The sequence below is a fragment of the Triticum dicoccoides genome, chromosome 2B (assembly GCF_002162155.2).
Source record: "Triticum dicoccoides isolate Atlit2015 ecotype Zavitan chromosome 2B, WEW_v2.0, whole genome shotgun sequence".
NCBI classification, from domain to species: Eukaryota; Viridiplantae; Streptophyta; class Magnoliopsida; order Poales; family Poaceae; genus Triticum; species Triticum dicoccoides.
Window position 1 is genome coordinate 214,413,453 of NC_041383.1, and position 26,698 is coordinate 214,440,150.

The 26,698-nt window shown below is 44.1% G+C and overlaps 1 pseudogene; it reads right to left on the bottom strand.

Annotated features, from left to right (window-relative positions):
• Positions 1–2,515: 2,515 nt before the first annotated feature.
• The window catches only part of LOC119360792, a 25,136-nt pseudogene continuing 953 nt past the window's right edge, over positions 2,516–26,698 (bottom strand).

Sequence of the window (26,698 nt, forward strand, 5' to 3'; positions counted from 1 at the left end):
GGGAGATTTGCACTGAACTTTGAAATTACTCAGGGTTCGTTTGACCTTTTTTATTAATTAATTGATTTTCTAGGCATTTCATGTCCGTAATTCAAATCCGAACTATAAATACAAGCTCCAGTGCACCAAAATGGCTAAAAATGTACATGTGTCCTCTGGGTGCATGTTTTGGTCCCATGGAACGAATGGGAATGAATTCAACCATCTCGGCATCCTGGCTTGGCCACAAACATTTTGAATCTCGGTTTTAAAATCTCTGTAAATCCAAAACTCACCAGGAAATCATAAAACTTGCCATGGTGTCACTACATGGCACATATATGTTGTGGTAAAATAATTGTCCAATTTGGGCCAAGCTATATTATTAGCCTCTTACAAACCGAAGCTTCTGCAACCCTCGTGGTTCCGGTAGGGAAACATGCCCTTCTTGTGGGCGAAACGATAATCACTGCCTCTTCTCGCCTTGAATTTTGTTTTCTACAGGCAACATAGAATAACAGGAGTGTCGTGCTGAAATTTGAAAATGTACAGGGTTCATTTGGCCATTGTATATATTAATTAGTTTTCTAGGCATTTAATATAGTCCATAATTCAAATTTTAACTACAAGCACATGCTCTAGTGAAGCAAAATGGGTGGGAAATCATACATGTGTCATTAGATGCATGTTTAGGTCTCATTTAAGGAATGGGAATGAATTACAAACTTCTCATTGTCCTGAAACATTGAGAATCTCGGTTTTTAAATCTCAGTAAATCAAAAACTCACCCAAAAACATGAAAATTGGCATGGTTTCATGACATGGCACATATCTGTTGTGGTAAAAAAATCGTCCAGTTTGAGACAAGGCGCAAACATTAATAGCCAATGAAGTCCTTCTGAAACAAATAGCTGACACGTTAGTATCGCAAACGGTTGTATAATATGAACCGTGTGTTCTCGTAACCATTTTAAGTGTGGCCACTACCTATACCAAAATTTAACCATACTCGGTGGCGTGCGTGAAGCTATTTGATTAGATGGGACGAGCACGAGAAATCCGTCGTGCAGACTCGATGGGACCCGTGCGAGCAGTCCGCCGCATAGGCTCGACGGGACGCATGCATCCTGTCCACCTCAAAGGCTTGACGAGACACATGCGAGCAGCAAGGCCGCCCATGCTCACCAGGAACCGATCTCTTTGACCTCCATCCACCAGTCGCCCGCCTCGCTCACAACTTCTCCATTAATGGCGGCTGAGCCGCTGTTTAACAAGCGGTTAATTAAAGCACCTGGACGGAGGGTGTATTATTGTGATCCCATGGCAGCATTTGCTTTGTTCGTGTTTTCAACTCGTATTCCAGCCTAATTGAAATTGCCACATAGGGCAACGGATAATCTGACCACAAATAAAATGGCAACGGATAATACGACGACAAATTTACAATGGCGTGAATAATAATTGTCTTACATATTTTGAATAATTTAAAATGCCACATGCGGAAAAGCCCAGAAGACACGGGGGCAAGAGAAGAAGGAAATTGTAGACAACGATCTGGATCACTACTGTCTCTAATTGTCGATGGATCACCAGGCGGCGACATCCTCCAGCTCCTTCTTCAATTCCTCATGACTTTGCTTGAAAGTAGCCACAGATTCCTCCACCTCCTGCTTGCGCTCGATCCGGAGCTTCCTCAGGTCACCCATCAGTTCCTGCGCTGCCAGCGTCATCCCCGAGGCACTGCTCTGCTCTTGCAGAATCTTCCAGCCGGCAGCCTCCTCCTCCTTCTCGGCGAGCGCCTTGAGGAGCTTTGCATTGTCACCCATGAGTTGCTCGATGAGGCCGATTTCCTTGTCAACTGATGCATCACTGATCTCGAGTGGCTTCATACAGTCGTTGACCATCTCCTACTCTTAATGAGGCCAGCGAGAATGTCGCCGTCGCCGGCTAAGGACTTCAGCAACGCCAGCTCATCGCGATCGCCGATGCGGCGAGTGCGCTTGTGAGAGACCTCGCATGCCCGTGAGAGCTCGATCGAGGGCTCCGCGGCGCGCCAGGACATCTCTGTTGGGGCTGCCGCTTCGTGGCGGGACCTCTCTAGTGCTTCCGCGGCCTTGGTCTTTGCTGCCTGGTTATATGTCCACCCAAAACTCCTCCTATTGGTCATGGCAGAATGACTTGATAGGAAAGACCAGTTTTGTGGGTGATGAGGAGAGGAACTATGAAGTAATTTTCGAGTGGGTAGTTTTTATAGCCCGGTGCTAAGTGTGAACACATATTAGTTTGATAGGTGTGAACAGATTTGCAATTACTTATTGCGTTGTAATCTGCAATGTGACAAGAAACAAGGTCAAAATTTATTGATGGTTCTGGGCCTACAAAGCCCGTTTATGTTGTTTTCTGGCTCATTGCAAATAGTTCTTTTGGATCAACCATATGCCACGCATCAGAAGCCCGAAATGCGGAGCCGTATTCTTGGATGTACATGTACATGTTTGCCCACTATCACACACGGTCAAGATATCATCATCGTATCCTATGGATGCACCGTCACACCTCCCACGGGGTGCCAGAAGGTTGACCGTGTGGTTTCTCGCCATTGAGGTGGCCGCGGCGCGCTCTGCTTCTTGTTGAGGCGGCCGCGGCGCTCTTTGCTCGCATCCGTCCATGCGTTTTGCTCGCCATTGAGGCGGCCGCGGCATGCTTCGCCGGTGTCCCTGCGCACGCTCTGCTCGCCGTTGAGGCAAATTTACAATGGCAACGGTTAATAATTGTCTTACATATTTAGGATAATTTAAAATTCCACATGCGGCAAGGCCCAAAACACTCACGACCTACATATGCATACAATTATAATAAAATATAGGCTAAAAGGCTGAGTTGGCGACCTTCCGACCATGGTCTTATCGGACTCCATGATCAGCATAGCACCCTTGTGGCCGTTCATTCCAAGTGTCCTGACCCGCCTTCCCCTACGGAGTTGCTGGCACTGGCTCTTGGGGCTGATGGGCCTCTTCCAGAAGAGCTTGACAACGTGCAATCACGCGCATGATATCTCCGCGGAACCACTCCATTTCCATGTCTCTGGCCTGGTAGAAAATTCCGTCCATCACCTGCATCCTCAAGATATCACGTTGGCGACGTTCTACCTCATCGGGGATGCCAACTCTGCCAAGGATGCGCTCGAGCCTGGACACCACATCATCGGGATCGAGGTTGACACGGCCACCATGGGCAATGATGAAGTCGTAGGCTGCCTGTGTCTTGACTGAATCGCAGAGGTCCTCTGCCCATTGCTTGCGGGGCATCAGGTTCTCGATGAGCACTGGCGACGGCGGCTCTTTGGGTGGGTCGTCGATCATGCTGCTGAGCATCTTTGGATCTTTTGCATGGTGGATGGCAAACTTCTCATCACACCTCCTCTGTAGTATGTCGACCGTGCACCCATGACCTGTCATGCCGATATCACTGCCGATGGGCCATGGTGACTGCACCGGCCGATGAAGCTCTTGCCCCCCGAGCTACTCCGGCTCGTTCTCCTCACCGAAGATGTAACGCAGGTAGGGGTCGATGTCGAAGCTTTGGTCGTTGCCTGGCATGCTTGGATTACTAATGGTAGATGGGCGAGGACTAGATCTGCGCAGAGTGTCACAATGGTGCGTTGCCCCCTAGGTTATAGGCAGCAAGCCCTTAGCTGGTGGCAGGAAATCGATGAGGGAAGAGGCATGGATTTTACAATTCACCTATGTGGAGCGCGGGAAGCATTCGCTGGAGTGCGGGAAGACTAAGTGGAGCACACACACAACCCGAATATCGTATGTGGTGCCACGTGTTATTTATCACACACGTATTAACATAAGGAAACATATGTGTAACTTACTAATCATCGTACATGAGTACTTGCAGACACATCGTGTGCGATACTCTTAGCCACCGCAAGCAAATAGTTTGCATTTTTCAAAGTTTTTTGTACGAACAGAATCACACACAAACTAACTATAGTAACCGTCTGTGTTATAATTTCTCATCACAAATAGTTCATCCGAGTTTGTTGTTTGCTGCATATCACACACATCTTGTTTACACGAATCGATTGTTTGCTTTTGGCTCATCGCAAACAGTTCATCCATGTGAATTGTATGCCGCATATCACACACACCTTGTTAAGTTGAACCATTTCTGTTCTCTTCCCTAATTGGAAACAGTTCGTCCGAGTGAATTGTATGCTGTATATCACACACGCCTTGATCTGGCTGACCCTTTCTGTTGCATTCCCTAATAGCACCTTGTTCATCGGAGTGAACTGTATGCCGTATATTACACACACATTGATATGGCTGTCTGTTTCTGTTGTTCTGCCTCATCGCAAATAGTTCTTTTGGATCAACCGTATGCCCCGCATAACACGAGTAAGTAAAATCTGAACCGTGTTTGATGTCTCTGCTATCGCAAACATTTTGCATCTTTTTTGATGATTTATTTACATCCCCGTTTGCTATTAATGCATCACACACAGTTTCGTCAAACGGTCTCTGATCGTATTGTTGCGCTAGCAGCATCCTGCTGTAGTGATTGGATCTCGTGGTTTTGGAACTTGCGGCGGCTGGAATTGTTTTTAGTCGGCTACCCTAGGGTTTCTAGAATATTGGGGTATTTATAGAGCGAAGAGGCGGTGCGGGAGGCCACCGAGGTAGGCACAACCCACCAGGGCGCGGCTGGGCTCCTGGGCGCGCCCTGGGGGGTTGTGCTCCCCTAGGTCCTCCACTATGGTACTTCTTTGGCCCATATTGTGTCTTCTGGTCCAAAAAATCCCCAAAAAGTTTTGTTGCGTTTGGACTCCGTTTGGTATTGATATTCTGCAAAGTAAAAAACAACAACTGGCACTGGGCACTATGTCAATAGGTTAGTCCCAAAAAATGATATAAAGTTGCTATAAAATGATTGTAAAGCATCCCAGAATGATAATATAACAACATGGAACAAGTAATTCCCAACACTTTCCATGCTAGATATATCATATGTGGTTCCCAAACAGAGAATAAAGTTTATTACTTTTTCCACCATTTTTTACCAATCGATGGCTAGCCATATCCACAGGTGCCTCCATACCAATACTTACCAAGGAATTTATTATTTGACAACATAAAGTAAATTTTCTTTTTCATCATTCCAGGACTGGGCATCCCTATTACTGTCGTACTCTCGTGCAATGAGAATTGAATAAACACTCATCTTGAGAATAACATATCTAGCATGGAAAATATTGGCCACCCCCTGCCGCTTCATGAGCGGTACGAGCACACAAAAAGGAAATTATTTTGAAATTAGAGACGACACATACAAATAAGCTTAGAACGGCACGAGGATACCACATATAGGTAGGTATGGTGGACTCATATGGCAAAACTGGGTTTAAACATTTTGGATGCACAAGTATTATTTCTACTTAGTACAAGTGGAGGCTAGAAAAGGATTGAGAAGCAACCAACCAAGAAACAACAAATCACATAAGCGAGCATTAAGCATAACTAACACCAAATAATGCACCACAAGTAGGATGTAATTTCAGTGCATAACTATTGACTTTTGTGCTTGCATAGAGAATCACAAGCCTTAACACCAATATTCTTACTAAAGCATAATTACTCACCAACATGACTCACATATCACTATCATCATATCTCAAAAATATTACAAAGAATCAAGTTTAATCTGTCCAATGATCTTCATGAAAGTTTATATTATATCCCTCTTGAATATCTATCACTTTGGGACTAGTTTCATATGTTGCAATTGCTTTGACAAGCTCAAACAAATCTAAGTGAAGAACATGAGCATAAAGATTTTCGTCTCTCAAAATAATGTAAGTGAAGCATGAGAGAATTTCTAAAAAATTACTAACTTTAAAATAAATCTAAGTGAAGCATGAGAAAATTTCTTCAAAAATATATTAAATCACACTATGCTCAAATAGATATAAGTGAAGCACTAGAGCAATTCCATAGCTCAAAAAAATTGAAGTATAGCATTAAGAGCAATTCTAACAAATCATAGCATAATTTTGTCTCTCTCAAATAGGTGTGTACAACAAGGATACTTGTGACAAACTAAAAAGCAAAACAAGCAAAGACACATATAAGACAAGACGCTCCAAGCAAAACTCATGATTTCTGACGAATAAAAATATAGCTCGAAGTAAAATACCGATGGTCGTTAGAAGAAAGAGGGGATGCCACTCGGGGCATCCCCAAGCTTAGTTGCTTGTTTCTCCTTGAATATTATCTTGGGGTGCCATGGGGAATCCCCAATCTTAGGCTCTTCTTACTCCTTATTCCTCCATCCATCGTGATCTCACCCAAAACTTGAAAACTTCAATAACACAAAACTTAACAACACCTTCGTGAGAAATGTTAGTATAATAAAGCAAATCACTACTATAAGTATTGTTGCAAACCTATTCATATTTTACTTTTTTCATTATATCTACTGTATTCTAACTTTACTATGGCTCATACCCCCCCCCCCGATACAACCCATAGATTTATCAAAATAAGCACACAACACAAAGAAAACAGAATCTGTCAAAAACAGAAAAGTCTGTAGCAATCTGAATACTTCGTATACTTCTGTAACTCCAAAAATTCTGAAAAATTAGGAAAACATTGGAAATTTTTATATCAATCATGTGTAAATAATTCAGAGCAAAAGCTCATTTATGCGATTTTCGAAAATTCTGCGACTTGGCGCAAAAGTTTCTGTTTTTCAAGAAGATCAAATCAACTATCACCCAACATGATCCCAATGGCTTAACTTGGCACAATAACTAATTAAAACATAAAAACACGATGATAAAAGTAGAAAAATTGTGCAAACACTCAAAAACAGAAAGAAAAGGTTAAAAACAAATTTTATTTATTGGGTGGCCTCCCAACAATCGCTATCATTTTACGCCCCTAGCTAGGCATAATGCATAGATTCAAGTATTGTCATCTTTAGTTTTTGCGACCTTTGCAAGGGCCTTTTCAAACCCGGGAGGCTCTTTACGCTTCCCAATATTTTCGATAAAAGATACCATATTGAGATCTAAAATATCCAAGCGCTTGTTGCAAAGAGTGATCAAAGTATTCATGCGATTGGGGTTTCCACTGATATTTTTAAGAGGTTCATTATATTTTTGTAACTCAACCAAATGTTTATGCAAATCACTCAACTTGCCTAAACTTTGAGTCCCTTCTTGAGTAAAATAAATCCCCCTTTTGAATCGCAGAATTCCCAAAAACCCCTCTAGGATCTCATAAGCGGTATTAGCATCAAGCTCAATAAAGTTCCATTTAGCAGCAAAATCCAAAAGTTGTCTATTATGCAAAGCTAATCCTATATAAAAATTTCGAAGCAAGATCTTTGCATCCCCTTTTAGATTGCTAATGTGATAGGATTCCATTAGCCCATACCAAGCATCTTTCAAATTTTCTCCTTGTTTCTGCATGAAGTATAGAACTTCAAAATCTGGTGACAAAGGAGGAGGAGTCACGCTAGTCATACTAACAAATTAGGAAAGCAAGATTGCAAACAGATCTAACAAGAAAAAAAGGCAAACTATAAATAAGGCAAATAAAACAGCAATTTTTGGGAAATGGGGGAGATGAAAACGAGAGGCAAATGGAAAATAATCTAAATTGCAAGGAGATGAGGTTTGTGATTAGGAAGCTGAAAGCACAAGTGCTCCCTAGGTTATTTTGGTAATTTATGTCAACATATCTCTTATTGGACTAATACTTTCCTCTAGTATATTTTAGATGAGTTCAACATTGGAGTGGAAGGACAAGAGGATGTGGAACCCCTTCATGATGCTAAGGACAAACATTGGCAAAAGCTCAAGACTCTACATTTTCATTTTAGTGATCCAAGATAACATTGAGTCCATAGGAAAGCCAATACTATTAAAAGGGGATGAGGTGTTGCTTAATGACTTCCTAGCTCAAAGTGCTTAGTGGTATTCTCCAAAAGCCCTCAACCACTTTCTCATTTACACATATGTCCTAAACCTAAAGTCAAAAATGAATCCGGCGCCACCGAGTTCACTTGACATAGCCATATCTAGAAACCCTAATCAGCTCGGTCTTATCGATAGGGATCTCGGTCTCACCGAGATGGGATTGCAAACTCTATGTTTCCCTTTGTAACTTTTTGGTCTAACCGAGATGAGCAATTGGTCCCACCGAGTTTGCAGTGCAAACTCTCTGTTACCTATTGCAGTTATTTTGGTCTCACCGAGATATGCAGTCGGTCCCACCGAGTTTGCTTAACCAAGTCTCTGTTTGCTTATTGTTGAAATCGGTCCCATCGAGTTCATGCAATCGGTCTCACCGAGATGAGGTTTTGCCCTAAACCTAGGACATCGGTCTCATCGAGTTGACCTTGTCGGTCTCACCGGAAACTCTCACGTTCACACTTTGAACCATATCGGTCTGACTGAGTTTCACTATTCGGTCCCACCGAGTTTGGTAAATTGTGTGTAATAGCTAGATTTTGTGTGGAGGCTATAAATACCCCTCCACCCCCTCTCCATTTGAGAGAGAGCCATCAGAACGTGCGTACACTTCCACTACTCATTTTCTGAGAGAGAACCACCTACTCATGTGTTGAGACCAAGATATTCCAATCCAACCACGAGAATCTTCATCTCTAGCCTTCCCAAAGTTTCTTTCCACTCAAATCATCTTTCCACCATATCCAAATCTGTGAGAGGGAGTTGAGTGTTGGGGAGACTATCATTTGAAGTACAAGAGCAAGGAGTTCATCATCAACACACCATCTATTACCTTTTGGAGAGTGGTGTCTCCTAGATTGGTTAGGTGTCACTTGGGAGTCTCCGTCAAGATTGTGGAGTTGAACCAAGGAGATTGTAAGGGCAAGGAGATCGCCTACTTCGTGAAGATCTACCCAAGTGAGGCAAGTCCTTCGTGGGCGATGGCCATCGTGGGATAGACAAGGTTGATTGATTATTTGTGGACTCTTCGTGGGTGGAGCCCGCCATGGACTCGCGTAACCATTAGCCTTCGTGGGTTGAAGTCTCCACCAACGTGGATGTACGATAGCACCACCTATCGGAACCATGCCAAAAATCTCCATGTCTCCAATTGTGTTTGCACACTCCAATCCCATCCCTTTACTTTCTTGCAAGTTGCATGCTTTACTTTCCGCTGCTCATATACTCTTGCCATGCTTGCTTGAATTGTATTGTGAATGTTTGAAATTGTGCTAATTTCCAACCTCAACTTGAAAAACTTAAAAACTGCTACCTTTACTTGTTGTGGGTCTAATCACCCGCCTATAGACACCTCTTCTCGATCCTTTCAATTGGTATCAAAGCTTTGGTCTCCATTGCTTTGGTTTAAACACCATTGGAGGAAGATGGATGAGTCTCCTATTGGGAGTATTAGACATAGAGTGCTTATGCTTGATGGAGAGTTCTACAATGCTTGGAAAAATGAGATGCTTGAGATTTTCAATGAATATCACTTGAACAAGTACATTACTACCCCTTGTGCACCCCTTGCCGACCCCTTGCATCGTACCCCTGACGAGTCTCTTGACATGATTCGCAATCTCAAACTGTCAATCTTATCACTAGAGGATTACCTAGAAATTTGATTTCTTGCTTTCCAACGCTTGAATGTGCTTACACTATGTGGAGATTTCTTAAGGAACGATTTCCGAAGTATTCCTTGAAAAACTAAGATAAGATTCTTCACAAGTCCATTGCTTTGAATAAGATGAGCCCTAATGATCCTAAGTTTGGTGATTGTCTATTTGAGCTTCGTGACCTTATGCGTTCCAAAGGAGATGTTGGAATCACTAGCAACATCATTTCCGAAGTCATTAGAATTCATAGAGATGCACATTGTCATGATCACAAAACTAATGAATCACTCTCTCTAGGAAACGATCTATCACAAGTTGATGTTGAACATGGATACTATGATGAGGATGATGATAGTGACTATGATCTTGATGAGTCTATGAGACACTTTGGTCTTATGGCTAACATTCATGGCTACATTGCTGGAGGAAAGGAATGAGTTCTTGATAGTGGATGTACCGATCACATGACCGGAGACAAGGACATGTTTCGTGAGCTTTCTAAAAATGACGAGCCTCGAAAGTATGTCACTTTTGGTGATAACTCAAAGGGTGACAAAGATCCTTAGGAAGCTATAGAAGAATTGTCTATTGACAAGATTCGCCCAACGGAGGTGAAGGAGAGTACCTCGTCTATCCAAGCGGAAGCCTCAACTTCACACCAAGGTGATCCACAAGTTGACTTGGAGGCGTCCACAAGTGGAACGCATCAAGACAATGGGAACGACGATGTACAACAAGATGAACCTCGTCGACCTCCCTCTCCACCTCCACGAGAGAACAACAATGCCAACAACAACGAAGAAAGACAAGAAGAAGAACAAGACAATGAAGAGGATGTTCCACCCTGACCCAAACAAAAGCTCTCACGAGTTCGAGCAAGAGTCTCAGGAGATCATCCCATCGAACAAATCTATGATAGTATTCAAACCGGGAGAATTACTTGCTCTAAAACTCGTTTGGCTAAATTTTGTGAACATTACTCATTCATTTCTAGTATTGAACCGATGATGGTTGAAGATGCTCTTGATGATCCAGATTGGGTGAACGCATGAAGAGCTACACAATTTCGAGAGGAACCAAGTGTGGACATTGGTTAAAAAGCCCGATGAGAAGCACAATATCATTGGAACCAAATGGGTGTTTCAGAACAAGCAATATGAAGATGGACAAGGTCTACACAACAAGGCTTGTCTCGTCGCTCAAGGCTACACTCAAGTCGAAGGTATGGACTATGGTGAGACATATGCCCCTGTTGGGGATATAACTACTAAGTGTAAACTGCCACCAGGAGGGGCCGGTTCACCTTCGACTACATTGAAGCCCATGAAGACCCAGAAGATGGCGCTTTAATAATGAAGCTAGAGGCCCGGAGCCCAAAGGAGGATTAGGGTCCATAGTGGTAAATCGTCATGAGTATGTAACTTGTATTATAAGTTAGGAAAGGAGAGACCGAGCCGGACACTTGGACGAGTCGGCCTCGGGACTCTGTAGACCGGCCGGACGTCAACCTGTGTATATAAAGGGACGACCCAGCGGTTGTTCAGGGACAACGGACAACAACTCGAGACTCAGGCAAGCGTATTTGCTCCCTGGTCATCGAAACCCAATCAATCCCATCACAACTAGACGTAGGCTTTTACCTTCATTGAAGGGGCCAAACTTGTATAAAACTCCGGTGTCCCTTGTCTGGTTTAACCCCTTCAAGCTAACCCGCAGCGATGGCTCCACGACTAAGTCCTTTCATGAGGACATCTGACGTGTTAATTCCACGACAGTTGGCGCCCACCGTGGGGCTATCGCATGATGGTTTCGAGTTCTTAAAGGGTAGCTTTGAAGGACTCAAGGGGTACGTGGTTGGCCGGATGACCAAGAGTCATCGCGGCAAACTCTACATTGACAACGAAAGATGGGGCCCCGAGGTCGGCTCGATCGAGTACGGGTACCGGGTCCCCTTTGGCAGAATTCATGTCTTCATCGGCAAGACCGGCGAACCGGGCCCTGAGCCGGACATCTACACCGACCTCGTCGAGACGGCTCAGCGTGCGAGTCCTGCCCGGGTTAAGCCCGCCATGAAGCATGCGTTTGTAGGATGTGTCCATGGGATAAGATCTGAACCGGTGTCTGAAGGCGAGACGGCTGTTTATTCCGACGGTGAGTCATCCACTGGTGAAACCGATTCTCTGTACCAAGTTCATGATGGTGTGTTCGAAGGACATTCCGATGGCAACAGTATTCCGGACCTCCTTGAACCGCCAAGTCGGGTTGCTGTTTTCATGGCCGGAACACAGCCCACTCTGCAATCTTTATCCACAGCAGCAATGAATACCGGATCAACGGCTGCGGCAGGAAGCCCGGTGCGTTGACCGGCTCAAGTCCTCTCCGGTTTGATGGATGCCTGGGCGACCTTGTTGACCACGGCAGTTACCCCGGAGACGCAGGATCGGCATAATGCGAATATGGCGAAGCTGAAGGACCAGATAACACAGGCTAAGGAGGACCTGGCAACTGAGGATGCTAGGATGGCTGAAGAACGGGTCGCTTTGGATGCCCAGTCACAGCAGATACAGGCGCAGAATTACCGGCTCATGTTAGATCAGAATGCATCAAATGATGTAATGCGGAGAAAGTATCAATCATGTATGCCACCAGTCTTTGAGGGAGTAAATCTTTTCAATACGCCAGGGGCTGGGCCGAGTAATCCGGTAGCTACAAACCGGACCGACGCGCCGAGGGCGGCGCCGGATCAACCACGGACGATGGAACCACCTCGACGAATGGATAACCCGCCGCAATATGTGTCAACACCACCGGGTCACTTTTCGAGCCCTTTGGATAACATGATTGCTGCAGCATCTCGCCTGACAGCTATTCCGATGGAGGGCGATTCACTGGCAGCGATTGAAACGCGGCAGGCTAGAGACCTTCTTCAAACCGCTGTGGTGCAGTACCAGGCCTATTCCTATAGCCGGGATAGAATTCATTCGACTCCCCGTCCGAGCAAAAGTTATAGCAGGCACATGGATGAACCGGAAGTGTCTAGCAGTGCGCGGTGCCGCAATATCCTCCAAGGGCCCAATCCGGCGCGCGGTGAGGTAAATGCTCAAGACGTGGTGGATAATGGCAGAGCATGAAGGGATGCCGCTTTGGCAGCACAATATACGGGTCATTATCAACCCGTCCCGGTTCAGCCTGCGGCGTCAGTAGACCGCGGCACCGGGTTAGCCTTCAGTTCCTTGGGAGTGCCGTGTATCATTCTGGCTCTCCGTAATGTGTGATTGCCTAAAGATTTCAAGGGTCCGCGTAAGGTGCCAAATAACACCGTTGATCAGCCGCCTGAGGCGTGGGTCAAGAGTTATGAGATGGCAATGGAGATGCTGGATGTGGATGAAGCGGCTTGTGCAAAGTATTTCACGATGATGTTGGAAGGGACAGCTCGTACTTGGTTGAAGAACCTACCGGCTAATTCCATCGAGTCATGGGATCAATTGAAGGCCCGGCTTATAGCCAATTTCAAATATACATGCAAACAGCCTATGTCCATTGTGGATCTGGATGCCTGTGTTCAATGGGAGAACGAGTCGACAACTCATTGGGTGTGCCGGGTTTCAGAAGTTTTGCATTCGTCGGACCGGATTAATGCTGGCCAAGCGATCATAACGCTGGAGCGTAATTGCCGGTTTAAGTCACTAAAGATGAAGTTGGGACGGCTCAAGCGCCACTGCAATGACATGGGAACACTTATGGCAGCCTTGGTCAAATATGCTGATTCTGATAATACCAAGGATCCCGATTCTGATGAAGAGAAACCAGAGAAGGGAAAGAAGAACGGCGGTGCAAAAGGACATCATCACAAACAAGGAGACTAAAGCTTTTCGTTTGTTAAATCAGCCTTGCCCGAAGCACGGGACTAAGGAAGCCCCATCAACACATCTTTGGAAAGATTGTCACATTATGAAAGAGTTCAAAAATTCTAATCTATTCCGGTATGATCAGGGCCCGTCCGGCGGTCCAAGTCCATGGTTATTCACAATGGCGAGTTACACCGTTGCAGTGTCTCAGGCGTATTTCAACATTGTGTTTCTCCTGAAGAAGGACAGTAGATTCTCCATGAAATCCATGAAGGGGATTGTGGTCACCATTCCGGTTCAAAGTCCCTGGTGGCTAAATCTTTTCGTCATGGGTTTTATTGGTTGACAGCTCATGCTGATGCGGAGGATCTGGTAAAGCGGTGTGATGCTTGTAAGAAATTTTCACGTCGAGCTCATGTTCCGGCTCAAGAGCTACGGACGATTCCTATCACTTGGACGTTTGCTACGTGTGGGCTTGATATGGTGGGACCTTTTAAGCATTCCAAGGATAGGAAGACCCACCTGTTGGTGGCGGTTGACAAGTTCACTAAATGGGTTGAAGCGAAGCCTGTCAGCAAGTGTGATGCAGCCACGACAGTTCAATTTCTCAAAAAGGTCATTTTCCGTTTTGGTTTTCCACACAGCATCATCACAGATAATGGCACAAACCTTTCTAAAGGCGACATGGAGGAGTTTTGTCAACGAGAGCACATCCGGCTTGATGTAGCGTCTGTGGCTCATCCCCAGTCTAATGGTCAAGCAGAGAGGGCGAATCAAGAAATCTTGAAGGGTATCAAGCCCCGACTTATGGTTCCTTTGAAGCGGACGCCGGGTTGTTGGGTGGAAGAATTACCATCTGTGTTATGGAGTATAAACACCACCCCAAACCGATCCACGGGTTATACACCTTTCTTCATGGTTTATGGGGCTGAGGCTGTCCTCCCAAGTGATATTCGTCATGACTCGCCCTGGGTTGCTAATTATGTTGAAGCGGACAATGAGCAAGCACGTCAAGAGGCGCTGGACCTGTTAGATGAGAAACGGGACATGGCTTTGGCTCGATCGGCGGTTTATCAACAAGACCTGCAGGATTATCACAGCCGCCGGGTTAAGACAAGAACCTTTCAAGAAGGCGACTTAGTGCTCCGGCTCATCCAGGATCAGACCGATATGCACAAGTTATCTCCACCTTGGGAAGGACCCTTTGTGGTCAGCAAAAATCTGCACAATGGATCATACTACCTCATTGACGTTCGAGAAGACTCACGCAGTTCTGAGGAGGAGACCCGGCAGCCCTGGAACATAGCTCTCCTTCGGCCTTACTACACTTGAGCCATAGGCTTTTCTAATGTACATATTTCAACAATGTATATATTATGATCAATATAATAAATCGGCATCCTTGCTATAAGCAGGGCCTCTGCTATTTTTTCTCAAAATGTCCTTTGAGTTACATGGGGGCTTCAGCTGACAAAGCGGAGTACTACCTGCTAAACCGACTATCATGCCATAATACAGCTTGGGAGCTTCACACCCAAGGGGCCAAAGAGAGTCTGGATGCTATGCACAGCTCAAACATAGGCACCCATGAGCACAACTCACAAAGTTACTTGGGGGCTCCTTGTGTAAAATACCAAGGAGTTTGAAAGGCCCTTGTAGCTGGGTACTGACCCACGGCTTGGAAGCCTGGTGTATTCACCTAAAACCCCGGGTTAACCTGCCTTCATCAAGTAAGCCACTCCTATCCAGGTAATCCTGGCATGACCCACCGAACATTTGACAATTACTCTCATTGAGACCCTGAACTTGTCAAAGTTAAAACGGCGATTGGCTAGTTGGAGGCCCATCTTCAAAGGATTTGTCAAATGGTTTAACTCAGCGGTCTGGCAGCCCGTGAAAAGCCTCGAATTTGGGCCTGGTAGCCCTTGAAAAGCCTCGACTACAAGTTTTATTTGCTTTTGAAGTTTTTCTCTCCTTTGATAAGGTTTTGAGTTAAACCGGCGTCTCTTAACCCGTATGATTTTTTCAGACATTATATTAACCCGGTGTTTGTTAACCCGGCTTGGTTTCAACTATAAGTTGTAAGACCACATCCAATTATAAGCCGGTGTTTATTAACCCGGCCTGGCTTTAACTACATGTTGCCAGTTTATCCATCTGGTGCTCATGGTAATCCGGCATGGCTTATTACTTAACATCATTACATGGTGAGAGGTAGAACAGTTAAAGATTTGGGTTTCAACCCTTACTACAATAAAAGTTGGTAAACCAACTAAGTGATTTCATATCACAGGTATGAGTTATTTCATATTTATTCTGCTTTGGTTATTAGCCAGGCTTTATCTTGGGCATTATGACCCTTTAGGTGGTAAACCGCCAGTACAATTCTTTTTATGCAGACATAGGGATTGCATAATATATTGTGACATATAAGTCAACACTGAAATTGTCATGGTGGATCAAACAAAGTATCTCCCAGTGCACGATGGCAGCAGATCAAAGTATTTTCACTAGCCTATTACAAGGCGCTTTAAGGCCCAAAATATGGGATTGTTTCTTCCAACCGAACAAAGTTTATGAAGCGTCAATTAGATTGCCGGATCAAGCTTCATCACCGTGTTGACGTGAAGTTGATGGGTCATCTGGCGTCGGTTCAGCCTCCTCCTCCCCATCCAGTGGCTGGAAGTCAATGGTGGTCCAGTCAATCCATGTTAAAGCCTGAAAGACAGCCTCTTCACTTATAAGTTTAGTCGGATCAACTTCAGGGGCGTAAGTGTGCTTACGGATTGGCGGAATAAGATTTTGCACTTCTGGCATGGCAGTCTCAATCTGTTTGTTGTTGGCATCATAGAAGGACCGGTGAATAGTCAAGTTCGCTTCTTCTGTCAATTGACTCGCCAGAGGATGCATCTCCCTTGTCACATTTTTGAGGGCTTCGTTATCAAACTCTGCCCCGTCTTCTTGTTCACCAGGAAAGCCCTTGGCAATGTCAACCAGATCCAGGTCAGCTATCCATGCTTTGGCTCGAGTAAGTGCCAACAAAGCACCAGCCCTAGCAGCGGATCGCTTCATCTCTTCTATATGCGCTGGCGTCATGGATAACCTTGCTAGAGTGTCCTTGATCAATGTTGGGGCCGGATTGTTGTATGAGGTTATGCAGATAACCCGTTGGGCACCGGTGTACAACTGTTCGATCAGAGTATATGCTGCCTTCAGCTTCATCCGCATATCAGAGCCCAGATGAGCAATGCGGCCACCTACAGCGGTTTACGAATTTCATGTTAAACTGGCAAATTACAAAGATGGTCATTCAAGAAGCCTTGGCGAAAGTACTTACCAAATACTACAGAGGTCATGGCATTCACTTGGCACTTCAACCCAGTAAGTTCTTCCGCCACCGGTTTAAGAGCCGACTCGGCATCTTCAGCCCGCTTCAGCAATGCAGTCTTTTCAATGTCCCAGTTGGCACGCTCAGTCTTGAACCACTCTTTGAGTTGCTCCATGGTGGTTAAAGCGGTTTTCAGCTTATCCTTGGCCTTGGAAGTTTCTGCTTGTTGGGATTTGAGATTCTCTTGAAGATCAGCAATTTGAGAGCTTTGATGATTTATATCAGCCTGCCACAGTCAGAGGAGCATGTAAATATTTTATCAAAAGTCCCAAGCATATAACCAATTATACACTTGGCACTTGGGGGCTAATGCGGATTGCTTATTTCCTACTGATTGTTTGAAGTCCCAAGGATCAATACAAGTTTTAATCCTGGCACTTGGGGGCTAATGTGTGTTTGATCAAGAAAATACACAAGGAAGGTTAACAAAGTACATGAAGGAATATAGAAGTCCCGGTTTGTCTTTGCAAGACAAACCGACCCTTGGGGGCTATGAAGTCCAAGTGTTCTTTATCTTTATAAGTCCCGGTTTATCTTCTAGAGGTAAACCGGCCCTTGGGGGATACAATACAGTAAATGTACAGAATAAGACTGAAAGTGTTTACCTCATAGCATTCTTTCATCAGATTTACCAAACCGGCCTCATAATCCCGGCTTGTGAAAAGGCGAATCAAGAATCCGGAATGAAGATCCTGAGCATAAAGATCAGCATAGCTTGACAAGTCGGTCTTCCCCTTCCCCTTGCCCATAAAAGCAAATTCATCCTTGGTAGTATGTTTTGACAAAACAACTAGATTGCCTGGGGCGGTATAAGCAGTGCCAGTAACAACAACATCATCATCATCTTTGGCTGGGCTTGGCGGATTGGCAGCAGGGCTTGGCGGATTGACTGCAGGGCTTGGCGGATCAGCAGTTGAATTCCGCGGATCAACAACTGGACTTAGAGGCGTGGCACGTGGACTTGATGTATCGACATGTGTAGCCGGATCAGCCTTCGGCGGATTAGCATCAGTAACTGGGTCTTGCGGAGCAGAGTCATCTATGACAATATCAGGATTTTCACCAGCATTTTCTGGGGTCTTCTCTGGGTCAACATCGTCAGTAGGGCCGCTGGTCTTAGCTTTCTTGCTCAACCGGGCCTTGGCGCTACAACCTCAAAGGTAAGGAATAGTATGATAAACCAATGCATGAAGAAACAAACCGAAAAGCAATATGCTTACCCAGCAATGGTCTTGAGGGGAGGCAGCTGAGTGGTTGATGAATCGCCAGACGAATTGGAAGATGCCTGGTAATTTGGATCAGACGGATTGAGTGGGCATCGGAAGAAACCCTTTAAAGGATAAAGTTTTTCAGGAGAACAAGTAACCTCTGGACGACATTTTCGGGTTGGCGTGTCCGGTAAACCGGAAGAAGTGATTTGCTGGCCGCTATGCAGGATTGTGCGACGCCCTTCAACTTGCTGTGTCTTTAAAGAAAATTGCGGATCCAAATAAGCAAGGGGGTGAGAGTATTTTACTTTCCGAACTGCACGGCGAAATCTTTGAACCGGCACAACATCTGAATCGGAGGAAAGAGAGATTACCTCAACATTGGTCAACATGGATGGCCTTCGCATCATCCTAGGAATAGTATGTCAGTAAGGTGTATGAAAAAGAAACCAAGGGAGTCAAGTTCTACCTCTTGATCCGACTCGTCAATATCTTCTGGCGGATCAGAAAACTCGGCGGTTTTCTTCTTGGCAGCTCTTTTTGTGGCTTTGGTATTCACACGGGGAGCCCTAGCCGGTTTGTCTTGAGCTTTCCTTTTCCAGAACGAACTGGTAGCCTGTGAAATTGAAACAGAGTATTAGCATATGGTTAAAGCGGAGGCGGATCAAAGAAAGTACAGAGTTAAAATCTTTACCGTTGGTGGTTTGTTGGCGGTATAAAAGGGGGCCAGCCCGGTTTGACTGCATGCAGTTATTGTTTCGTCCAACATCTTTTTCACCGATTCAGTGACTTCATCTTCAGTCATTTCTATTTTGTTAAACCATTGAGGGTCCTTGGCGTCACCGGTATATTCATGCATTAATCCGAAGGGGCGACTTAAGGGCAGGATGTGCCATTTAACCTAGCAGCAAACAAGATCAACACCAGTTAAACCATTAGCCAAGAGAGCCCGGAGCTTGGCGAGTTGAGGTGCATAAGTTTGTCGTTCTTTGGCAGTTAATCGTCGAGGTAAAGGGTGGTCATTGCTAAGCCGGTGGGGGCGGTAACCCGGCAAGGGATTCTCTCTAGCAGGGGCAGTATTCTGACAGTAAAACCAAGTTTGGTTCCAGTCTTTGGGAGGACTATGGTGTGCTGCATGTGGGAAATCAACTTCTTTCCTCTTCTGGATTGATACCCCACCAAGTTCCGTGTTAGGACCATCAGAAAACTCAGTTCAGCGATTTAGAAAGAAAAAGGCCCCGAGCCTATTTATAAGGAAAATGGATAAGTGGCAGGCACGAGGATCGAGGAGCCTGAAGCGGCGAACGAGGGTGTAGCTGTCGCCTCGATTTTGGGGATACCATTAAATGAAGGGAATCTTTTAATCTTTTATATAGAGATGACGTCATGATGATCCATTGCTGTGTCCAGAGGATGACGTCACGACGGCGGTTCAACAAAATTTGCAGCAGAAGACATCATGGTGGTTTACGAGAAATGTAAGGAGCTGCTCGCAGAAATTTTTTAAGTATTAAGGATTGACATGAACAGGTTCAAATCAATCTGGGGCCTAATGTTGGGGATATAACTACTAAGTGTAAACCGCCCAGGAGGGGCCGGTTCACCTTCGACTACATTAAAGCCCATGAAGACCCAGAAGATGGCGCTTTAATAATGAAGCTAGAGGCCCGGAGCCCAAAGGCGGATTAGGGCCCATAGTGGTAAACCGCTGTGAGTATGTAACTTGTATTGTAAGTTAGGAAAGGAGAGACCGAGCCGGACACTTGTACGAGTCGGCCTCGGGAATCTGTAGACCGGCCGGGCGTCAACCTGTGTATATAAAGGGACGACCTGGCGGCGGTTCAGGGACAACAGACAACAACTCGAGACTCAGGCAAGTGTATTTGCTCCCTGGTCATCGAAACCCAATCAATCCCATCACAACTATACGTAGGCTTTTACCTTCATTGAAGGGGCCAAACTAGTATAAAACTCCCGTGTCCCTTTTCCAGTTTAACCCCTTCAAGCTAACCCGTAGTGATGGCTCCATGACGAAGTCCTTTCATGAGGACATCTGATGTGTTAATTCCACGACAACCCCCGTTGCTAGACTTGAATCCATTCGCATCTTACTTGCTTATGCCAATCACCATGATATCGCATTATATCAAATGTACATTAAAAGTGCTTTTCTTGATGGTGAAATTGAGGAGGAATTTTATGTTAAACAACCTCCCGACTTTGTTAATCCCAAGAAACCCAATCATGTATACAAACTTCACAAAGCTCTTTATGGTATTAAAAAAGCTCCTAGAGCATGGTATAAATGCTTAACTAAGTTCCTTATTGAAAAAGGCTTTGAGATTGGAAAATTTGATTCTACACTTTTTACTAAAAGGGTTAATGGTGAATTATTTGTGTGCCAAATTTTTGTGGATGATATAATATTTGGTTCGACTAACCCTCATTTTAGTGAAAAGTTTGGAAGGCTAATGTCGGAGAAGTTTGAGATGTCTATGATGAGTGAACTCAAGTTCTTTCTTAGTTTGAAAATCAAGCAAACTAAGGAAGGTACCTTTGTTTCTCAAACAAAGTACACCTAGGACTTATTCAAAAAGTTCAACATGCAAGAATGCAAAGGTATAAGTACCCCCATGCCTACTAGTGGACATCTTGACTTGATAAAGGATGGCGAACCAGTTGACCAAAAGGTTTACCGCTCTATGATTGGTTCATTGATATATCTATGTGCCTCCCGTCCCGATATTATGCTAAGTGTGTGCATGTGTGCACGATATCAAGCGGCCCCCAAAGAATGTCATCTTAAGGCTGTGAAAAGGATAGTGAGTTACTTAATTCACACACCAAACTTTGTCATTTGGTATCCTAATAGGTCTTATTTTGATCTTGTTGGCTACTCCGATTCGGACTATTTCGGTGACAAGGTTGATAGAAAGTCCACTTCCGGTACTTGTCAATTTCTTGGTAGATCTCTCGTGTCTTGGTCCTCCAAGAAACAAAACTCGGTATCCTTATCCACCGCCGAGGCGGAATACATTGCCGCCGGTTCATGTTGTGCTCAATTACTTTGGATGACCCAAACTCTTAAAGATTATGGGATATATGTGAAACATGTTCCATTGCTTTGTGACAATGAAAGTGCTATTAACATTAGTCATAATCCCGTACAACATTCTCGAACTAAGCATATTGAAGTTCGACATCATTTCATTCGAGATCATGTTGCTAAGGGAGATATCAATCTCAAACATGTTCATACCAATGAACAATTGGCAGATATATTCACCAAACCACTTGGTGAGAAAGTATTTTGCCGTTTGAGAGGTGAATTGAACATCATTGATGCCTCAAACATGGAGTAGGAACTCCATTTGGATGCATGCAAGGCATGAGCCTTCATATGACTAATCCTTGATTTTTCTCTTATGATGATAATCATATGTCTTGGTGAAAGTGCAACTAATCCCTGGGTGGTTTTGGTAATTCATAACAACATATATCGCATTGAACTAACATTCTTTCAAGATCAATGTTTCAGAAAGTTCAGTGATTGGTATGGCGTGGACAACAGATGTGAACCCCTCAAAATGCTAAGGACACACAATGGCAAAAGCTCAAGAATCTACATTTTCATTTTAGTGATCCAAGATCACATTGAGTCCATAGGAAAGCATATAATATTAAAAGGGGATGAGGTGTTCCTTAATGGCTTGCTTGCTCAAAATGCTTAGTGATATGCTCCAAAATCTCTCAACCACTTTCTCATTTCCACATATGTCCTAAAGCTAAAGTCAAACTCGGCCCCACCGATTTGATCTATTCGGCGCCATCGAGTTCACTTGACATAGACAGATCCACAAACCCTAATCAGTTCAATCTCACTGATAGGGATCTCGGTCTCACCGAGATGGGAATGCAAACTCTTTGTTTCCCATCATAACGTTCGGTCTAACCAAAGTTAGCGATCAGCCCCACTGAGTTGGCATTGCAAACTCTCTGTTTCCTTTTTGTAACGTTTCGGTCTAACCGAGATGAGTAATCGGTCCCACCGAGTTTTCCTGACCAAGTCTCTGTTTGCTTATTACTGAAATCGGTCTCACCGAGTTCATGTGATCGGTCTCATAGAGATGAGGTTTTGCCCTAACCCTAGCGCATCGATCTCACCGACTTGATGTTGTCGGTCCCATCGAAATGCCTAACGTTCACAATTTGAACCAAGTCGGTCTGACCGAGTTTAACCATTCGGTCCCACCGAGTTTGGGAATTTGTGTGTAACGGTTAGATTTTGTGTGGAGGCTATATATACCCCTCCACCCCCTTCTCCATATGAGTGAGAGCCATCAGAACATGCCTACACTTCCACTACTCATTTTCTGAGAAAGAACCACCTACTCATGTGTTGAGACCAAGACATTCCAATCCAACCACAAGAATCTTGATCTCTAGCCTTCCTCAAGTTGCTTTCCACTCAAATCATCTTTCCACCATATCCAAATATGTGAGAAAGAGTTGAGTGTTGGGGATACTATCATTTGAAGCACGAGAGCAAGGAGTTCATCATCAACACTCCATCTATTACCTTTTGGAGAGTGGTGCCTCCTAGATTGGTAGGTGTCACTTGGGAGCCTTCGTCGAGATTGTGGAGTTGAACCAAGGACTTTGTAAGGGCAAGGAGATCGCCTACTTTGTGAAGATCGACCCTAGTGAGCCAAGTCCTTCATGGGCGATGGCCGTGGTGGGATAGGCAAGGTTGCTTCTTCGTGGACCCTTCCTGGGTGGAGCCCTCCGTGGACTCGCGCAGCCGTTACCCTTCCTTGGTTGAAGTCTGCATCAACGTGGATGTACGATAGCACCACCTATCAGAACCACGCCAAAAATCTCCATGTCTACATTGCGTGTGCTCCCTCCAAACTCCTCCCCTTTTACCTTCATATGCAACGATTTACATTTCGCTGCTATATTCTTAGAATTGCATGTGTAGGTTGTTTGGTTGACTAGTGCTAAGTTGCTAAAATCTTCCAAGACTTAAAATTGGGAAAAGGCTAGATTTTTATTTGGTCAAGTAGTCTAATTACCCCCCTCTAGACATATTTTCGATCCTACAAGTGGTATCAGAGCTTTGGTCTCCATTTGCCTTGATTTCCATTGCTTTGGCGATCATAGCCTTGGTTTCACAACCTAGGAGAGTATGGCGTCAAGTGATGGAAATTACCACCGTAGAGGTCCTTACTTTGATGGGACTAATTTTGCTACTTGGAAGCATAAGATGAAAATGCATATTCTTGGACATAACCACGATGTTTGGGCTATTGTGTGCATTGGTTTGCAAGGTAAATTCTTTGATGGTAGAGAACCAAATCGTGAAGCAACTGTGGAAGAGTTGAAGATGCTGCAATACAACGCTCAAGCTTGCGATATCCTCTTCAATGGATTGTGCCCCGAAGAATTCAACAAAATCAGTCGTCTTGAGAATGCAAAGGAAATTTGGGATAGTTTGATTGATATGCACGAAGGTACCGAGTCCGTCAAGGAATCCAAGTTGTATGTGCTTCAAAGTCAGCTTGACAAGTTCAAAATGAAGGATGATGAAGGTGTCGCTGAAATGTACTCTAGGATTGCTTTCATCACAAATGAGATTGCCGGCTTAGGAAGTGAAGAGATGGCTGACAGATTCATCATCAAGAAGATCTTAAGAGCCTTGGATGGAAAATATGATACCGTGTGCACATTGATCCAAATGATGCCCAACTACAAGGATCTCAAGCCAACGGAAGTCATTGGAAGAATTGTTGCTCATGAGATGTCACTCAAGGATAAATAAGAGCTTCACAACAAGTCTAGTGGTGCATATAAAGCCTCATGTGATGCTCCTGCAACATCAAGTTGAAAAACAAGTCTTCAATGAGGAATTGAGCTTAATGGTGAAGAAGTTCAACAAATTCTACAAGAGTAGAAGCAAAGAGAGAAGCTCCAAGTCAAGATCCTACCATGACAAAACATCTTCTAGTCATGAGCGAAATTGCTACAATTGTGGAAGACCCGGACACTACTCCAATGAGTGTACGGCTCCCTACAAAAGAAGAGAAGACTCACCTAAAAGAAGAAGTGGAAGAGAAGAATCACCTCCAAGAGAGAGAAGGAGTAGAGATGATCGTTATGAACGAAGAACCTCTACGAGAAGCAAGGATTCTGAAAGGAAGGACAAGTCATCACGAGCTACACGAAACAAATACATCAAGCTCATGTTGGTGAATGGGTATCCGGTTCCGACTCCGACTACCACTCCGAGAGAAATTATCACTCCGACACCGAATATACTCAAGATGAAGGTGTTGCCGGTCTTGCACTTGTGTCAACCAACTCCTACGACATATTTGACTCACCAAATGAAGGAATTGGAAGATGCTTCATGGCTAAAGGTGCCAAGGTATCACACCCCGAGTATTTTGTTTTCAATAGTGATGAATATGACTTGCTAGGTGATGATGATTTACTTGTTGACAACGCTAGTGATGAAAACTATGATGAAATTGCTATTAATCATGCTAATCAAGATGAAACGAATGACAATGATAAGAAGGAGATTGAACGTCTAACTAAAGAACTAAACACTCTTAATTTAGCTCATGAAACTACTTTCGAAGATCATCGAGAACTCTTAAAAACTCATGAGAAGCTACGCTTAGAGAAGCTCAACCTAGAGCAAGAATGTGGGTTCTTAAAAGCCATCAATGATGATCTTTGGAACAAAAGTTCTTCTTACATTGACAAGTGTTTATTCTTGTCTACTTACATGCCACAAGTAAAATCTAGCAACAAGAGTAAGAAAGATTCTTCTTCTAGTAGTAACAATAATCATGCTAAATACAATATTGTTGCTTCTAGTAGTTATCTTGATTCCACTAATGATTCTCTTAGCCAAGTTATACTTGAGCAAGAAAATAGCTTATTGCAGGGAATTATAGAGAAAGGTGTTTACAAGAGCCTTGCCGGAAGTAAGCAATTTGAGTAAACTGTACACAAGCAAGGAAGGCATCGGACGAATCAAGGTGTTAGTTTTGAACGAAAGTTCAATGCCAATGGAGTTGAGTGGGAGGAAGATCAATATCACAAGACAAATTTTGTTCCACAACAAGAGAAGTATGATCATACTTCCTTCAAGGGGACACAAGCTCAAGATGATCTTCCACCACAAGACCACATGCTAAAAGGCAAGGACAGGCTTCAAGAGGAGATTGATGCATTTGAAGAAGCTCCAAAGGCCTTAGCTAGTCAAGTGGGTTGCCAAGTCCACCTCAAGTTCTACTTCATCAAGTACATCTACAACCCCAAGGATTCCCATCAAGATGATGTGGATCCTGAAGAAGAAGAACTAGAGAGTTCTTCAGGGTAACTCCGCCAACATACTTCACTCATATTCATATTGGCAAGAACAAGCGCAATCAACTTCCACATCTTGCACTAGTTCAAGGAGTCACAAACCCTCTTGATAGTAAGTAAAGGGACAATGTAACCTAATGCTTCCATGGACATCATCATGTGTGTGTACTTCACTCTATGTCTATGGATATCCTTGTTTGCTCCTTGTGGGACTAACCCATGTAGGTATTGAAAGTGTAACTCACTCTAATGGATTGCTCCAAATGATCTACATCAACATTGAGCATCCACATCTTCAACATCTACATGAAGCCATCATCCACAAAACCCAAGGTTAGTTCATCCCTCTAAAAGGGGATATCACATCTAGGGGGAGCTTTACTCTAAGAATTGAGCTAAGGCAACTCTAACGATGTGAACACAACAATGCTTTATGTAAAAGTGGTAACCCCACTTGTGCTCAAACGATGAGTATGACCTATAATCAAATGTTCTCATTTGACTCCTAAGTCAATATACTCATATATAGATGATCTAGTCATCGTCAATTGCTTGATGGATGCTAGAGGGTTTGTGCATGCTTTGCCACATATTTCATTTGCTATCTTATTGTGTGAGCATGTAGGTTGCATAATTTTCTCCATTCAAGGACATCCATTTGTTGTTTTGATTGTTTGGTCTTTTCTTTTGCCAAATGGATGTACAAGAATGCCTAAGTACTCTCTCTAGCTATCTATGATTTCTCTTCTCAAACTCTATTCATGCTACATCACAAAGTTTGATCAAGTCAGATTTGAACCCTCTGGGTGAGGAGCACTCAGAGTCACCGATTTGTCATAGACTTAAACTTCCAAAACCCCTTGAGGTGTCTCGGTCTCACCGATTCATTCCTTTCGGTCACACCGAGTTCATTAAGTTGATCTAGGTTTCAATCTCGGTGCGACCGATTTGAACACTTCGGTCTCACCGAGTTGCAGTAACCGCTTATGAGTCTGCATCTCGGTGCCACCGAGTTGTTCCACTTGGTCTGCCCGATTGGGTCTATATATATATATATATATATATATATATATATATATATATATATATATATATATATATATATATATATATATAGAAGGTGCGTCTATTCTACAACTGATTGTAGAATAATATTCTACAATAGGCAAGCCCCTATATGAGGTAGTTTTGAATCGGAGACCGACCCAACCTCACCCGACCCGAGCCTCCTTCCCCGACGCCCTCCAAGG